General features: G+C 36.3%; 1 long non-coding RNA gene across 1 annotated transcript in view; it reads right to left on the reverse strand.

Annotated features, from left to right (window-relative positions):
* Positions 1-11,307: 11,307 nt before the first annotated feature.
* Positions 11,308-16,842, reverse strand: part of LOC311096850 — a 122,556-nt gene continuing 117,021 nt past the window's right edge. The window contains exons 2-3 of the long non-coding RNA XR_014609154.1: positions 12,019-12,248; positions 11,308-11,903 (exon numbers count right to left, since the gene is read on the reverse strand). This is a non-coding gene — a long non-coding RNA (uncharacterized lncRNA). The remainder of the gene's footprint in view (positions 11,904-12,018; positions 12,249-16,842) is intronic.

Below are 16,842 nucleotides of genomic sequence, written 5' to 3' on the forward strand. Positions count from 1 at the left end.
TACCAAAGTCTGGAACTTTGTATCACTACGGTGTGACAAAATACAGCCAAAGATTTAAGCACAACTACTTAGATACATAGGAGAATATCTAACAATGTAGATTGTGAACATTCCATTATCTGTTTATTTGGGGTTAGATGTTAGTTAAAAGATAAAGGTATTAGTTAATAACAAAAACTTTAAATCACCATAATCAATAAAATAAAATTACAGTTTGAAAATGTTTATTTACAACGTTTTGCGTTGTGAGTGAGATGTTAGAGAAATCTGGTTGCACTACGCCTGAAACTTAATCATCCACACCTAAACTAAACATTATCATGGTTTAGTTGTATTTTTCTTAAAAATGTTTTTTCTTAAAAATTATCTTGTTTAATCGTGAATTCATATTTATCAGGTTGATATTTAGAAATAAGCAAAGTACATTTATAAAACAAAAAGAACCGGTTAATGGCCTTGTGTCAGAACACAACAGGTTATTCTAACTTTGAAAAGTGTCATACAGTATTTGATTTTGGGTGAAAATCTGGAAAACTACCTTACACATGCAGTGTTTTCGCCAACGGGCCTAAACCGCTGAAGTTCTGACTTCTGAAGGTCTCTCATGTGTAGATTGAAAAATGGTATTTTATTAGCTAAAATCATCATCTTTATTCATAAATATGTCCTCATGGGTGTAAAATGATCTTTCTTAAAATCAGATCATTTCTTATCTTTTATTTACATGGGGCGGGTAAGTCCAAGGAGGCTTCCGTGTCGTTCCGCCATCTTGAAACACTATAATACCAGAGAGGTACAAAAAGCACTAGCACGTTTCATCATCAACACTACTATAGTCAACAACCAAATTATGACTAAAAAACGTTTTAAGCATTACATTAAAAAGGCGTCATTGTAATTCTGAATTAAAAAGTTGAAGAAGGCCTCTCATGCGCAGACTCGCTCGGTTGAAAAATGTTAATTTTAATATGTGCTTAATATCTGCTAACTCTTTATCGCGATGCCCACCAACAGATATTTTATTGTAATATTACTTATTCTAACCCTACCAGTCCAGTAATACTCTACTAACACTAATGAGAGCTTACTTTACACACTCTGACTCTCACAAGCGAGTTATAGTGGACATGCAGGTGCAACACTACTATAGTCAACAACCAAATTATGACTTTAAAACATTAAAAAGGCGTAATTGACAAAAAGTCGAAATGATGACTTAAAAAGTTGAAATTATGACTATGCGTCATAATTATGAGATGAAAAGTTGAAATGATGACGTACTAAATTGAAATTATGATAGATAAAGTATTCCATAGTGAAATTTTCTGAATTCAATATAATTGTATTTGTGAAAATGATTTGGTACTGAAACTGAGTTTTCACACATTCTGCTTGTTTCTGCAGTTCGTGTAGGCCTCTAAGACTATGAATTACTAAAAATTATTATTGATGATTATTCGACTATTGAGTAGCAGCCTGGACAGCCTGGATGAAAACCAGGAATCCTAACCGCTAGACCATATGGGAGGCGTTGATACTGCCCCCGCCACATTTGAAAGGCTGCACTGCACGGTACAATATAATGCTGGATCATAGTTAAGCCGAGCCACAGGAGAAGTTTTAATTAAATTCAAATTTAATTTATCGGTATGTAAATAAATATCGGGATAGCTTTTATCTAGGAATCTACTTTCTTCTCGACGGGTAAGTCAAAGGTACGGTCTATTGCTCGGTTGTGTAAATCATTATATAGAACGGTAGAACATGTACGGTAGAACATGTAACAAGTACATCATAACGGTAGAACATGTACAATTAAACTCGATGAAGCGCTATCGGAAGACACGTTGTCATAGATTCTTGGCACATTTACCAAAGTTGAAAAAAAAAACGAGTAGATGGGAGAACTGCTAGAAAGCACTATTCGTTTAAATGCAAAATAGAATTTCACCGCTAGATGGGAATCTTCTAAAATCTTTACCAAAAAAGGCCTGCAAAATCGAGGAGGTCAAAGGGCATAGCTTCCTGATATAGCTCTCCCCAAAGTCTGTTCATGCGACCACCATCAACAAATGCTAACATTTGAAACTTCTACATATATTTTGAGTAGATGGCCGGTGGTATATTCTCAGTAAAGGGTTTCACCCTAGTTCGGGAGATACAAGTAAAAATGATCTTATACGATGGGTGATTTTTACTTATCACACATTGCATCTCTCAAATTGTGTGATGATTTTCCAAATGATACAACTTTGTCTAAATAAGAGCAATGTAAAGTCCTAGGATTTCTTAAAAACATTGTGACAAACTTTGACAACATGTTTCATGTTGTATGGACAAAAGATCTAAGATCTCAAGTTTTTGGACAGACGCTGCTTAGTAACAATAATACATAAATCTTCTAAGAAGATATGATTTTAAAGATTTGATTTAAACTTTTAAATGAAATTAGTGTAAACTTTGGATGTAGTCTGGAATGCAGAGAGACTCCCCCCGAGACTCTGGTCTGTCGCCCTATATCCTGAAGCTTCAGTTCACACTGTAGTTTATCACTGAAGGGCCTGGGGCTGTTATAGGACGACTTAAACTATTTGCTTTTTTGGATCGTTTTTATCATTGCATAAAGAACTACTTTGCCTCTCTGGAAATAAGGTGTTTTTATTTAGCTAAAACTTTTGTTTACATTTTGAAAATGTAGTTTTCTGTGATGGTTCTGTTTAGATGTACGGGATAGCTATGGAAAGCCCCACCATAAAAGTTGAAACCCCCACATGGACAAAAAATGCTGGTTGAATCTTGACCAAGTACAGTTTTTGAACAGACATTGTTTAATAACAATTATACTTTAGGTCACCGTTAAGCAAAAAATAATAATTTATATCATACATAAGTACAGATAAATAGAAGATGAGTATGTATTGAAACTTTAAAGATTTAATTTAATCAATCTTTTAAAATATCTAATGCAAACTTTTTAAGGTTATGCTTTTAGATGAGAGAGAGAATATTTTTTATATACTTATAAAGAACAGAATGTTTTTTAACTTTAGTTAGTGTGAGATACACTTCACAGTGTCACTGTTACCTCTGGAAATGAAAGGAGGGGATGTCAGAATGCAGCATAGACACGAGCGAGGGCCTCTGTTTGAGAGACTTTTTTATACATTTTTTATACATTACATTTACATTTTATAAAGATATCATTTAAACTTTGAAATAAATTTAGCCCTAACACAATGTCTCATTCAGATCGCTGAATAAACCCTAGGAGTCAGAGACGCTGGTGTGAGAGAGAACCACTCTGTGATTTATGGCTCTCAACAGCTTCTTGAACACATAAGTTCAAGAATCGTAACTCTCTAAACATGTGAGATGAATTTTATTCTTTTTACAAGCATTTCAGTAGATTTCTAGCAAGGTATTTATTTTATATTATTTTTGTGAAATTTAAAACATTATTATCACTTTCACTGTGCTCAGGAATGCGAAGGAGCAGAGTCAGGGAAAAAAAAGTCTTTTCTATTACAACTGCAGTCTCATTCATAGGATGTATGGACATCTATATGTTATGAAACAAATATTTTTTTAAAAAGATATCATTTAAACTTTGAAATTAATTTACCCCCAACACAATGTCTCATCCCATCACTGAATACAACCCTCTGAGTCAGAGACGCTGGTGTGAGAGAGAACCACTCTGTGATTTATGTCTTTAAGAGCTTCTTGAACTTGTAAGTTCAAGAGTTGTAACTCTAAACATGTAAGATGAATTTTATTTATTCATCTAAAATAATTGGTTTCAGTATATTTTTATAACCATTTTATTTATACACTTTTAAGGAACAGTATGTTTTTCAACTTTTGTTAGTGTGATATTAGGAAACCCCTTCCTCACTTTCACCGTGCTCTGGTATGCGAAGGAGAGGGGTCAGAGCTCACATGTGAAGGGGCGCGCACAGACACACACACACACACACACACACACACACACACACACACACACACACACACACACACATGCACACACAGAAACGCGCACGGCTCCTTTACTTTTTGACACACATACATTAGACGCGCTATGTTTTGAGACAGTTTTGTTTATCTAAAACTGAAATACTTGGTTCGGTAGATTTTATAAGTATTTCATTATATACTTTTAAAAAGAACAGAATATTTTTTTCAACTTTAGTTAAATTATTTTTGTGACCCATTCGTATGGAATTGATGTGTTAAGAGCTTCTTCAACTCTCTATAAACATGTAAGATGATTTTTTATAAAACTGAAAGAATTGGTTTTAGTAGATTATAAAGAATAGAATGTTTTTTCAGCTTTTGTTAGTGTGAGATTCACTTGACAGTTACACTGTAAGGAGGGGGGTCAGAGCTCGCAGGAAGAGGACGCGCGCATAGACACACAGACACACACACACACACACAGACACGCGCTCCTTATGTTTTGAAACAGTGTGAGGTCATTCAGGAATGACTATGTGAATTCAGTTGTGTAAAACAATTTTGAATCCATTCATACATTGCATTTTTTGTGGACATCAATGGTATACTTCAACTTTCTAAAATAAGGTAAGATGATTTTATTCAGCTGAATGACTTGGTTTTAGTAAGCTTTTTATTTTATATTCTTTTAAAAAGAACAGAATATTTTTCAAACTTAGTAAAATTATTTTATTTTATATTATACACTTTTAAAGGTATGTTTTTCAACTTTAGTTTAATTATTTTTGTGGGCATCAGTGGTATGGACATTGATGTGTTAATTTTAACTCAGTCATTTTTTATTCATCTAAAACTAAAATAATTGGATCAATAAGATATTTATATTATACTTTTAAGGAACGGTATGTTTTTCAACTTTAGCAAGATATTTTATTTTATATTATACACTTTTAAAGGTATGTTTTCAACTTTTGTTAGTGTGAGATTTCACGATGCAAAGGAGTATGCAAAGGAGGGGGTCAAAGCTCAGACGGAGAGGGGGCGTGCATAGACGCTGGTGAGCTCATACAGGAAAGGAGTGTTTTTGTTTTACCACTTTTAATAATTCATTGATTTTAAAAGCATTATTACAACTTTAAAACATTTTTAAACTTTTAGGATTATAATTTCACCCCCTGATATCTTGATCACTGAAGTCAGAGACCGTCCGACTTACAAACATGTAAGAAGATTTTTATTTTTATTCTTTTTTGTAAGATATACTGTGTAAGCATTCCATTATATACTTTTAAAGGATAGAATGTTTTTTTTCAACCTTAGATTATATAATTTATATTATATAAATTATATAAAGGATAGAATATAAAGGATAGAATGTTTTATACACTTTTATTCAGCTAAAACTATTGGTTTTAGTAAGCTTTTAAAAGAACAGAATATTTTCAACCTTAGTTAAATTGCTTTAGATTATATAAATTATATAAATTATATAAAAGATAGAATGTTTATGTAATTTTTATCTAAAATAATTGGTTTTAGTAGCTTTTTATTTTATACACTTTTATTCATCTAAAATAATTGGTTTCAATGTATGTTTTATTTTAAAGGATGAGATTATTTTGTGTGACATACGCTTCTCACTTTCACTGCGGTGGGGGCGCAGGTCTCTGACACAAGCCATATAACCACACACACACACATATAACTGGGACAAAGTTCAAACAAACGGCAAAACTATGATTTAGGTCAAAAACTAACCGTCAAAACTATGATTTAGTCCTAGATAGGTCATAGTTCAAAACTAACTGTCAAAAACATGATCGATAGGGCAAAGGTTAATCCCATGACCGCATTCCGGAAGTTCAACCCGTCAATCATAAAGGTCACCGGAAGTTCAACCTGTCAAAAGGTCAAAGGTCAAAGTCGTAAATCATTTTGACACATGCCGTCCCATAAGTACTACTGTCGCGGTCTTTCACGCGCAATATCACTTACTCCTCTAAAGCGCAAACAAATTTTGGGTAGTTTGTTCGTGGTGCTTCTGACTTACACTTTTCTCATTCTCCCCTTCATAATCATGAGTAATATAATTGATATTTTAGGAGCTCACAACAGTGTAGCTTTTACATTTTTCATGTTTTCTTATTTTCTCATGTCTCTGAAACCACTGGCTGACTGTGTATTGTACATGTTCTTGAGGCCTGATGTTGGAGGGTTAATGAATTGCTGTTGTAGAACTGACACACATCAGAGTTCGACACACAGCCGGGGCGAACACTCTCGAGACACTAGTGCAGCGTTTGCCAGCAGTGTTTCAATGCAAATGCCTGCGTCTCATTCACAGACCGCCTGCAGTTCAGTCTAAACATCTGCACTCAATAAATGAAGTCAATGTCATTCTTCTCACTGCACACACCCTTCCTTTCTGTGACATTTAGGGTTATTAGAGAGAACTCTTGATTCATAAAACTCAAAACTCAATTGCTCTGCTTGCGCTCCATTAAACACATATGGTAAACAGAGTTTTATTAAAGATGTATTGATGTGCCGTTGGTGCTTCTGCTGACGATCTGTATCATACGATGGAGAGGAGGGTTGTATAAATCACGGTTTATTCTCATTAATTCCCCCGATAGACTGACAGATCAACAACATCAAGTAGTTTAATGTCATAGTCTTGCTTGTGTTCCTAATGCATGTACATTATACTCTTTTACCAAATAACTACTATTCACGCTATTATTCACAGCACTTGAATATTGTTAGTTTAACTTCTATTGTTCTCCTCATTTGTAAGTCTGCTAAGTGATAAAATGTAAATGTATTAAAAAGATGGTTCACTCAAAAATGAAAATTGATAATGTAAATATGCCCTCATGTCGATCAAAAGCTGGATAACTTTCTTTCCGCTGTGGAACATAAAAGACAATATTTTGAGATTTTTTTGTCCATACATTAGAAGTCAGTGGACAGTTTCTGGTGAACTATCCCTAAAAAGACAAATAATAAAGTGCAAATAATATATTAGAAGAGTAATAAGTTTATATACAAATATTAAGCAGAGCTTACATGAAAATCAGAAGAGGAGTTATTTGTAATATTGTTGTGTCTTTTATAGAAGTGTTTCATATATGTCATCGAGTCAGAGACTGTCCTGTATTCAGGAAACAGAAACACGAGTATTCTGGTGTTGATAAAGGGAACTTGAGCATTACTGACGGGACTGTGGAGGCTGGGAAACACTGGCTATAGCCTACAGAATAAATTAAAGGGGTGGTTGATCATGATTTGACTTTTCTTTTTTGAGTTCCGGGTGAACTATCCCTAAAAAGACTTGATTTAAAGTGCAAATAATATAAAAGAAGACTACTAAGTTTATATACATAAACAAGTGACATCACTAACCCTGTAATTTACATAAACCCCGCCCCTGGGAATGAGATTTATAGATTATCATGTCAGAATATGCTAATCAATGACTAGAAGATAACCACATAAACTACATAAATTCATCAACTAACCATTCAGAAATGTCCTGTTGCTTCTACATGTTGTCTCTTCTTCTTGAGCCTCTCCATCTTTGTCTGACTCCAGTTTGAACATAAACATTGACATTTCCAGTGCATGTCGGTGTGAGGTAAACCTAACTTATATACATTTAAGGACACAGATATGTTTTGTAACCGCACTGGCATTAGTAGTACATTTAACATTAGCTCAAATGATTTATAGGGAATTTTAATAATTAATCATGAATATGATTAATATTTTGCATAATACAGTTACATTAATTTATTCGAAGTTGAAAATAGATCGATTTGTATATCTGAATAATCAATCACAACTAATTATAATTCATCATTCATATACTAATCCTATTCCAGATCGATTATGAGATAACCCTTAATGGAAATGAATAATCATCAAACGGGAAAACTTTGTCCAGCAAAACGGCCGTAAGATTAACTTAACAATTTCCCAACAAAAATTATCTCTTTCTTATAATTTGAAGAAAGCTATTTTCTGGCCATAAAAACAACTCTCCTGTTCTTATAAGATTAGGTTACTTAAAGTAACAAATCAGCTTTGTAGCTTAAGATCGAAAACATCTCATTGACTTTAGTTATGAGCAGGCAGACAGAATCAATCAAGTATGAATTTTAATAATTGGACTATACATGGAACTAATGAATACAAAATACTACAATTTACACGAGTAAATATGTATGTACAGGACACGTAAACAAAATACAAGACTAAACGAATAACAGATGAGAGAGGGAGAGGATGAAAGGGAGAAAGTGAAACTAAAGTTCAGGATGAGAGAGATCACCGAAATGATCTCAGCATGGCAAAAATCACAGACAGTAACCTTGAGAGACAGCAAGGAATCAAATCACATTAAAAGTTCAATAAACTTATCTTGCAAAATGGTTCTCTTTGTTGCTGAAGAACGCAGAGTCGTGCGTGTGTCTCTTTAAGAAAGCAGGGCTTGCTTCGGTGAGCGCGTGCTGTGTCTTCCATGCGAGCGCGAGCGCGGGAGGTTCAAAGAGTCTCTTTCTTTGAGGTGAAGTTGCCGGGAATGATTCAGGCTAAGTTCATTCAGCCCGTGAATGAACAGAGGCGAATAGGAAAACGAAACTAGACTATAGAAAAACATAAAAAGAAATAAAAGAGAAGAAAAGAGAAGCAGGCCGAAGCCGGTCCGGACTTGGGTTTCCAAAGTTTTTGAGGAGGGAGAAGAGGGGTGAGGAAACTGAAGGTTTAGGCTTTTATCAGTGTCCCGTGTACCGTCCCCTTTTTCGTGGTCGACGAATCCTCTTAGAGCATTCCGAGCAGAAGATTTTCTTGTGTGTTAATGTAGCCCGACCCTCGTGTGGAATCACGAGGGGGCAAAGTATGATATTATGCTCAGGGAATTAAAAACGCATGGAACCATAACGTTTATCACAGTCTCTTATCAAAAATCTTCTTCGTCATGCAGAGGAGATCAAAACAATACTAAGGACGTATATTGACAAAGATAGCAACATAGAGATACATTCTTTTGTTGAACCAAGGCACTTAAAGATTACATCACTGTAATTCAAAAACACAACTATTCTAATATCACACTGGTGAACATGCAAATCACCTGGAACACTCTTTGTACATTTTTAATAGTTAGTAAAATGAAATTTTACTAGTGGAAGTCCATATATGTCAATGTGTGTGTGTATCTGTGAGGTCGGCATCTGTTGCATCTCGTGGTGCATACCACGTGAGGGGTTGGGGGCTATTTGAGAATGTGTTACTCGGCAAAAACAAAGGTAGTTCTGTGGGCAGACTAACTTGACAGCCTGAGGCGTCATATAATTTTGCTGAGAGAAGCAAGATAGTCCTAGTTGTCCCAAAACAACTGAATGGGGTAAGTCTTGCAATTTTCCTTCAGTACACAAAGAACAAACGTTAGACACAGTAAGGGAATTGTGGTCGCAGCACGTGATAGTATGAGAAACAAACAGGGGCCTGTTCGTTGATTTCATTAGGTCGGGTAAAACATTAACCAGGGCCTGCTTGTAGAGACTTGTGTCAGAAAGCTAGTCAATTAGGGCTTTCTGAATATGAACGTGTAGTGAATATGAACGTGTAGCTACTTCAGAACATCTGACCGGACAGACGGTCAGTGTCGTTACAGTTTGTAGAGGTTTATTTCAGGCACTGTTGTCAACACTGCTGTAGGTTACTGTAGTCACCCAATGCCAATAAACTATTTATTGTTTTGAAAATGTGAACTATTGCAGTTAATGCTTAACATTGAAACTTCATTACTTTTTCAAAAAAAAAAAAAAATCCATTAAACGTGGTGCGATTTGAGGAGCAAGCACTAATATTTTCAGTTTCATTCCTTTTAATATTATTTTTTTATAAAATATGCATTATATCTGTGTGTGAGTGTCTCAGCTTTAAAACTTGCCTTCTCATCTTTGGACCCTGCATTACCTAACATTTCTTATGAAACTCAACTTTAATTTAAACATAAGATGACAAAAATTGTCCAATGTAACTGATGTATAGATTAATATCTTACCCTCGTTCTTTTTCTCTATCTTTTTTTTTTCAGCTCATTGTTAACTCTTCTTTTTTCATTTGTATTCTGATGACATTCAACATATTGCTAATAAATGTTGTATATTGTATTCAAAGTTGTATGTCATGTCATCTCTGTATGTTTTGCACACAATTTTTTTTTTTTTAATTAAATCACAACAGGTAGACTTTGAGCAATGTTTATTGTAGGGATGTCTCGATACCACTTTTTCACTTCCGATACGATACCGATGCCGCAGCTTTGGCTATTTGCCGATACCGATATCAATCCGATATTTTTATTTTATTCTTGAACTAATAGTAATAATAATAAAATATATGGAAGCACTTTGCTCAATTAGCCACATAAAAACATCTCACTCAAATGGAGAACAAATACTTATCCAGTATATACTGTAGTCTACAACAACAGTTGATAATGAAAGACTGCCACCCTTTATTCAAAAGACCTTGAGATATGTTTGGTAATTGCACCTGAATGAATTTAAAATTAATTTGCTATATTTCAGATCAATATATTTGTTTCCTTAAAATTTTAATTAACTTTAACTTTATTTTCATCTGAATTATAGATAATTTATTTCTGTATAAAATACTACTACTATTAAAAACACATTTGATTTTCTTTTTTAATCAATGTAGAATGTGTAACTTAAGGTGCTATTTTTTTACATAATTACCTAGAATTTAGCACGTCGAAGAGGTGATTTAATTTTGCTACAAAGTCAGCTGTATCTTTTGCCTCTGCTGGCAGTCTCTGCAATGTCACCATCGCAGAAATGCCTGGGTCACAACAGATACGACAACTGAATAGGTGGTCAGTATCACATTACAATCTGCAGTTAGTTATTGAAGAAAAGTTTTTGAAAGTAGATGAAAACTTTAAAGATGGAACTTTACCAGCAGAGACAGTGTGGCTAAACACCTGCGTAGCCAAACTGACGCGCATCTTTGAGAATGGGGACAGGTGGATGTGCCTCTCGGTTAGCTTTGGGGCCATTCTAATGGCGTGAAGCTTGTCCAGCGCATAGAATTTGGTAATGTGATTCCAACAAACATTTTTTGCTTGTGTCTAAGGATATAAATAAATACGAGCTGGTGTGTGAATCATTGTGATATCTTTTATGTTCAGTATGAGTCATTGCAATTGTGATTGCTTTGTTTACTGTGCTTACCTGTAGGCCATATTTGTACAGGTTGTTCCTGATTGATTTGAGAAGGTGAGGTACATCAGAGATCACTGGAACCCTCTGAACCCCCACCAGGATGCAGTGAGACTCTTCACCTCCCAGAGGGTCCAGGCTAGCCCCAAGGTTGGCCTCCTGGTCACATATTATTGCCTGCACCTTTGAAATTGGTTAATACATTTTGTCAATACAAGGTTGGAATGGAAGTCCACACAATGCAGTAATGCATTTGTTAATGCTGCTATTTAAACTCTGCGCACTACATACTGTCAGCCCTATGTGTTGTAGGTGGCGAATGGCATCTTTAATGATGGCCGCAATTTCCTCTGCTGGCATTGAACTTGGGGAAAATAAATATCCTATGGTCTGTTGAAAGACATGGTTTAGGTAAATGCGTTTGAATATACACAGCAATATCAAAACAAATGTTTTTTCTAAAGTATGGCTTGCCTGCTTCCACTTCCCCAAAATGCCCCTAGCCATGACGACCATTGCTTGTTTGGCAGCAGCTCCTGATCCTGATACACCATAAATGGCATCATTTCTCCGGTCATAATCAAATTGTTTTTTGATTGCCATCTCGTCCAGGACTACTGTGCACATTCTTTCCACAGGGGTCATAGTGGTGGCGATGACTCCCATTTGGGAGATGATTCCCTGCAGGAAGCCAGGCTGTCAGAAAAGTAAGTTGAATAATCAGATTTTGTTATATCTTCAAATTATGAAACTGGTCGAAGTTGAGTAGTCTAATTTCATAAATTGGTATTTACAGAGAAATATCCCACACCTCCAGTGACATAACGCCTAAGTGTTCTTGTAGAGGGAAGAGCAAATATCGTCTTCAGTTGACGATACACCTTTGGACTGCTGTGTAAAAGCTGCAGCCCCAGATCCTTCATGTTCTGGTCAAACCTTCTTCCTCTGTCTTTTTTCCCTGCCTCTGACAGCTGTGCCTTAATGAAGTTACGGCAGCCCTCAGGACACCTCTGGAGCATCTCAGCCATAATTTAATGGGGACTACGGAAGAACAAGTAAGTAGATTTTAAGATTCAAGATGCATTCCCTTTTTGATAAATCAATGGTTTATAATTCTAAAGGCAGCTTTTTTTTGCCTTTTATTGACATTACTTGGGTTTTTAGGCCTGGCAGCTGGCTTCCTTTTCCTCCGTTTTAGCCTTTCCAGCCGTGCAAGGCGTGCCTCTAGTTGCATTAAATTCATAAATGAATTTAATTTAATTTAATTATCTGTAATAACAAAAAAGGCATCCCGTATGTGTGTCTGTGATAATGCTACAGTCACAATCTTGAAATTGAAGATCAGAACATCACCTGGTCCATTTGTTGGAGACTGCTGAGTGGTCACCTGAGCCTGTTCTTTTGTGCCTCCATTTGACTCATTATCTGTCCCTTCTGCGCTCTCCTCTGTCCTCTCCTCTATCTCAACTGGTCTCTCCAGAGTCTCATCTGGCCTTTCCTCTATAATTTCTGGTGTCTCCTCTGTGCTTTTTCCTGTCCCTCCCTCTGTGTCTATTATATCCCTCTCTTCTTCCTGCTCCTCAGATTGTCTCTGCTTAGCTTTTGAGAATTGAATCAGTCAATTAATATCAAAGGATCAGTAAAAGTTAATTAATTTAATGTAATGTATGTAAATGTAATTTCATGGTCTTGTGTCTTAATTATTTGTATGGTCTTGGCCTCAGTTGTCATTGTTACCTTCAGTTTTTTTCCACCTTTTTAGAGGTGAGGAGGCAAGTGGTGGCGGGTTGTCGCAATCCACCAATGTAGGGATGGAATCACTGGTGAGTGCCACCTTTCCATTGTGGTATTTGAAGCACACAGCACAATGTATCAGTAATTCTGTTAATTGTATTATTTATTGTATTATTTTTATTTAAATTGTCACTTCCTTCCAAATGCACAACTCACTTTTACAAGGAAGCATTCGTCAAAATGCATTTCACATACAACATATCCCCCCTGCATTAACTCCTCGCGTGACATGGAGAGTCTGAGGTCATTTTAACTCATGTTAATGAGCCATTTCTTTCTCCTGAAAATTGAAACCTGGATTAGAATCATAATTTTCCTCATCCACATATTGGTTCTTCACTAGCAGTTTGCTCCTTTTTATTGTTGAACCCCCTTTGTGTTACAGACTTCATGGACTTTATTTACATCATCCAGCAATCTCCTGTTTATTTACCATTGGTTATTGTTCTTGTTATTATTGTTCTTATTGTTAGGTATTCCACTTGCTCTTATTGATAGGTCTTCCACTTGTTATTGTTCTTGGTTATTGTTCTGTTGAGATGCCCCCTCCCACACACACATACTCCTGAATTCTTTAATTGTAGTTAGTTTAGTGTTGTAGTATAGTAACCTATCCTATCATTTCTCATTTTTGTTTATTTACTATTGGTTGTGTCTAAGGAAATAAGGAGAATAGGTTCCACCAAAAAATAAAAAACAGGTGGTCAAAATCCTAGTTTCAGCAAGCTACTTTTTATTTGAAAAGTAATTGTGTGTTGCACTACCTCAGTGCAGTCCTGATTCAATTTTGAGGTGCACAGATACTTCCAGCAGCCTGCCACCCAACTGATGCATTCTCTCAGAAAGTTCTCCTTCTCCTGGTTTCCTGCACAGAGGAGTCGTTGCCGGGGGTTTGAATGTTCAGTATGTTCAGTATTGTTGTAGTGTAGTATAGTATCCCATCATTTCTCATGTTTGTTAATTTACTAATTTACTATTGGTTATTGTGTTCTTATTGTTAGACTTATATAGATTATAGTTTAACATCTTTTTCTTCTTTTGGTCTTTATCTTAATGGTTTGAGTAGTCAGGAGCTAGACTCGACCGTTTCTATGTTGTAAAAGGCAATAGGGGAAGGTTCTTTAATAGCTCAATTTCGCCATCTTTTATATCAGATCATCACTATGTATCTATTAAAGTTTCTGTCTCTATTCCTAGATTCTCTAAATCACATTGGCACTTTAATAATAGATTATTGCAGGATTGCACCTTTATTCACTCTTTTAATCTTTTCTGGAAAACTTGGAGAGAGGAGAGATGCAGTTTTCAGTCACTGAGTCAATGGTGGGACATCGGTAAAGCTCAAATTAATACTTTTTGCCAACAGTACACTGCACATAGTACTAGAGCCCTTAAATAAAAAATGAAGTCTCTTGAAAAAGATATTCTTGGGCAAAGCAGTGACTCTACCCACAATAATTCATCCTTTATTGACTCCTTTGTTGCAAGAGATAAGATCCTTTTAAAGAACTTATTGGAGGAACGAGGAAAAACAGCCCTTCTAAGGACCAGGTTTGCTCAGATGAATGACATGGATGCTCCAACAGTTTTCTTTTTTGGACTTGAAAAAAGTCAAGAGAACAGAAGATCTTTCATCAATTGAAGATGCCATGTGGTGGAATTACAACTGATCAGCGGGAAATTCAAGCATATGCTCTTTCCTTTTATGAGGATTTATACTGTGCCGAGGAATGTGATGGAGCTGTAGCTGATGAATTTTTATATGATTTATCTAAGCTATCTGAAGAGGAACATGATGACTTGGACAGTCCTTTATCATTTGGCGAACTTTCTCAAGCTGTTCAGGAGATGTCTTCAGGGAAATCACCTGGGTTGGATGGTCTTTCAGCAGAGTTTTTCAAGTCTTTCTGGAATTTAATTTGAGAAGACCTATATGGTGTTTTTCTTGAATGTATTGAGCAAGGAACTCTTCCTTTGAGTTGTCGAAGGGCAATTTTAACTCTAATTCCAAAAAGGGTGATCTTGGGTGTCTTGGGTGATCTTGGGTGTCTTGGGTGATCTTGGGTGATCTTGGGTGTAAAAAACTGGCGTCCGGTATCATTGATCTGTGCTGATTTTAAGATATTGTCAAAAGCATTGACTAATAGACTTAAAAAATGTATGGCATCAGTCATTCTTAAAGATAAAACATTTTGTGTTCCTAAAAGGTCGATTTTTGACAATCTCTTTTTGTTGAGAGATATCATTACTGTTGATAAAATGCATCATTTGGACATTGTTTTGTTTTTTTCCGCTAGACCAAGAAAAGGCGTTCGACAGGCTGGACCATCTATATTTATTTAAGACCCTGGAAGCTTTTGGTTTTGGTCCTTATTTTGTTTCTCTCATTAAGATATAATGAAATTTACAGCATGTTAAGACTTAATGGTTCCCTAACTAGGCCTTTTTCTGTAACCAGGGGAATAAGACAAGGGTGCCCTCTGTCTGTCACGTTTCTGTGTTTTGGTTTACCGTAAAACTTCAAATAATAGCCGAGTCCCAAATAGACGCCTGTCTCTTTTACACGCCTGGTGTGTCTACAGGTTTGGATAAATAAAGGCCGGTCTCTAATAGAGGCCTGGTCTGTTTTTTAGTTTCGGGTTGTATTTAATCTTCTAAAACCCGTCAGATCGTCTGTTTAAGCCAGTTCTATGGTGCAGACTGCGCACGCAAGAGAGCCCTGCGCATCTGGGCGGGAGCTGTTAGCGCAAACAAGGCAGGCAGAGAGAGTTAGCGCCGCGTCGCGTCTATGACAACTCGAGGTATCGCACACCGGACGAGAAGCGCCGCGCTGCGTCGCGTCTATGACAACTCGAGGTATCGCACACCGGACGCGCACTTTGTCAGTTAATGGCCAGCAATATTGTTATGTTTAAGGACATTATGGAATTAAGATCATGCCTGTACTATGTTATGATTGTACTCTACAATTAAATACAATCGTTGCTAAGTCTGCAGTCTGAATTCACTTTACCTCAGAGCGTCCGTTAACTGAATGAATTGAGAATATCACCTGAAAATCCGATAACATCAGCAATTTTCATTCAACCAGCTGATTTCTGTAAATGAATGTAAAACTAAATGTATATTGCAGCACAGGGTGAAGTCTCAACACTAAATTAAAGGCCTGTCTCATATAGACGCCTGTCTCAAATACAAGCCGGTGCAGTTCGGCGATTTGGGAAAATAAAAGCCCGGGCTATTATTTGAAGTTTTACGGTAGTTTTGTTATCTAGTTTTCCCCTGTCTTTTTTTTTTTTTTTTGGTTTAGTCCTGTTAATTAGTTTCTCCTATGTTCTAATTAGTCATGTCTTTCACCTGTGTCCTGTCAATCACCTCGTTAATTATCTTGTTAGCCCCAGTGTATTTAAGCCCTGTGTTTTCCCTCAGTGTTTGTCGGTTCTTGTCTTTGTATGGTTGTATTTTCCTGAGTTCCTGTATTTTCCTGTAACCTGAGTTTGTGAATAAATCAGCTGCATTGAAATTCTGTTCCCTCGTCTTCAGCAACCTGCACAACCCTGACACTGTCAGGTCTCCTGTATGCAATATCTATCGAGCCTCCCCTGGTTTGCCATTTTCCCCAGTGTAGATCCAGTTAAACGTACAGCTAACGCAGATGACATAACAGTAGTTATAAAAGACTCGGAAGATGTTTCAAGATTTATCTCTTCTTTAGATAGCTTTCGAAAAGCTTCATCTGCATGTATCAACTGGGGTAAATGTGCATCCTTGCTGTTGGGAGAATGGCCGGGTGGAGGACCACCCCAGCTGCCACAGCAATGTAAATGGGCCCAAGATGGCT

Source organism: Abramis brama (genome assembly GCF_963993115.1).
Source record: "Abramis brama genome assembly, chromosome: 15".
NCBI classification, from domain to species: Eukaryota; Metazoa; Chordata; class Actinopteri; order Cypriniformes; family Leuciscidae; genus Abramis; species Abramis brama.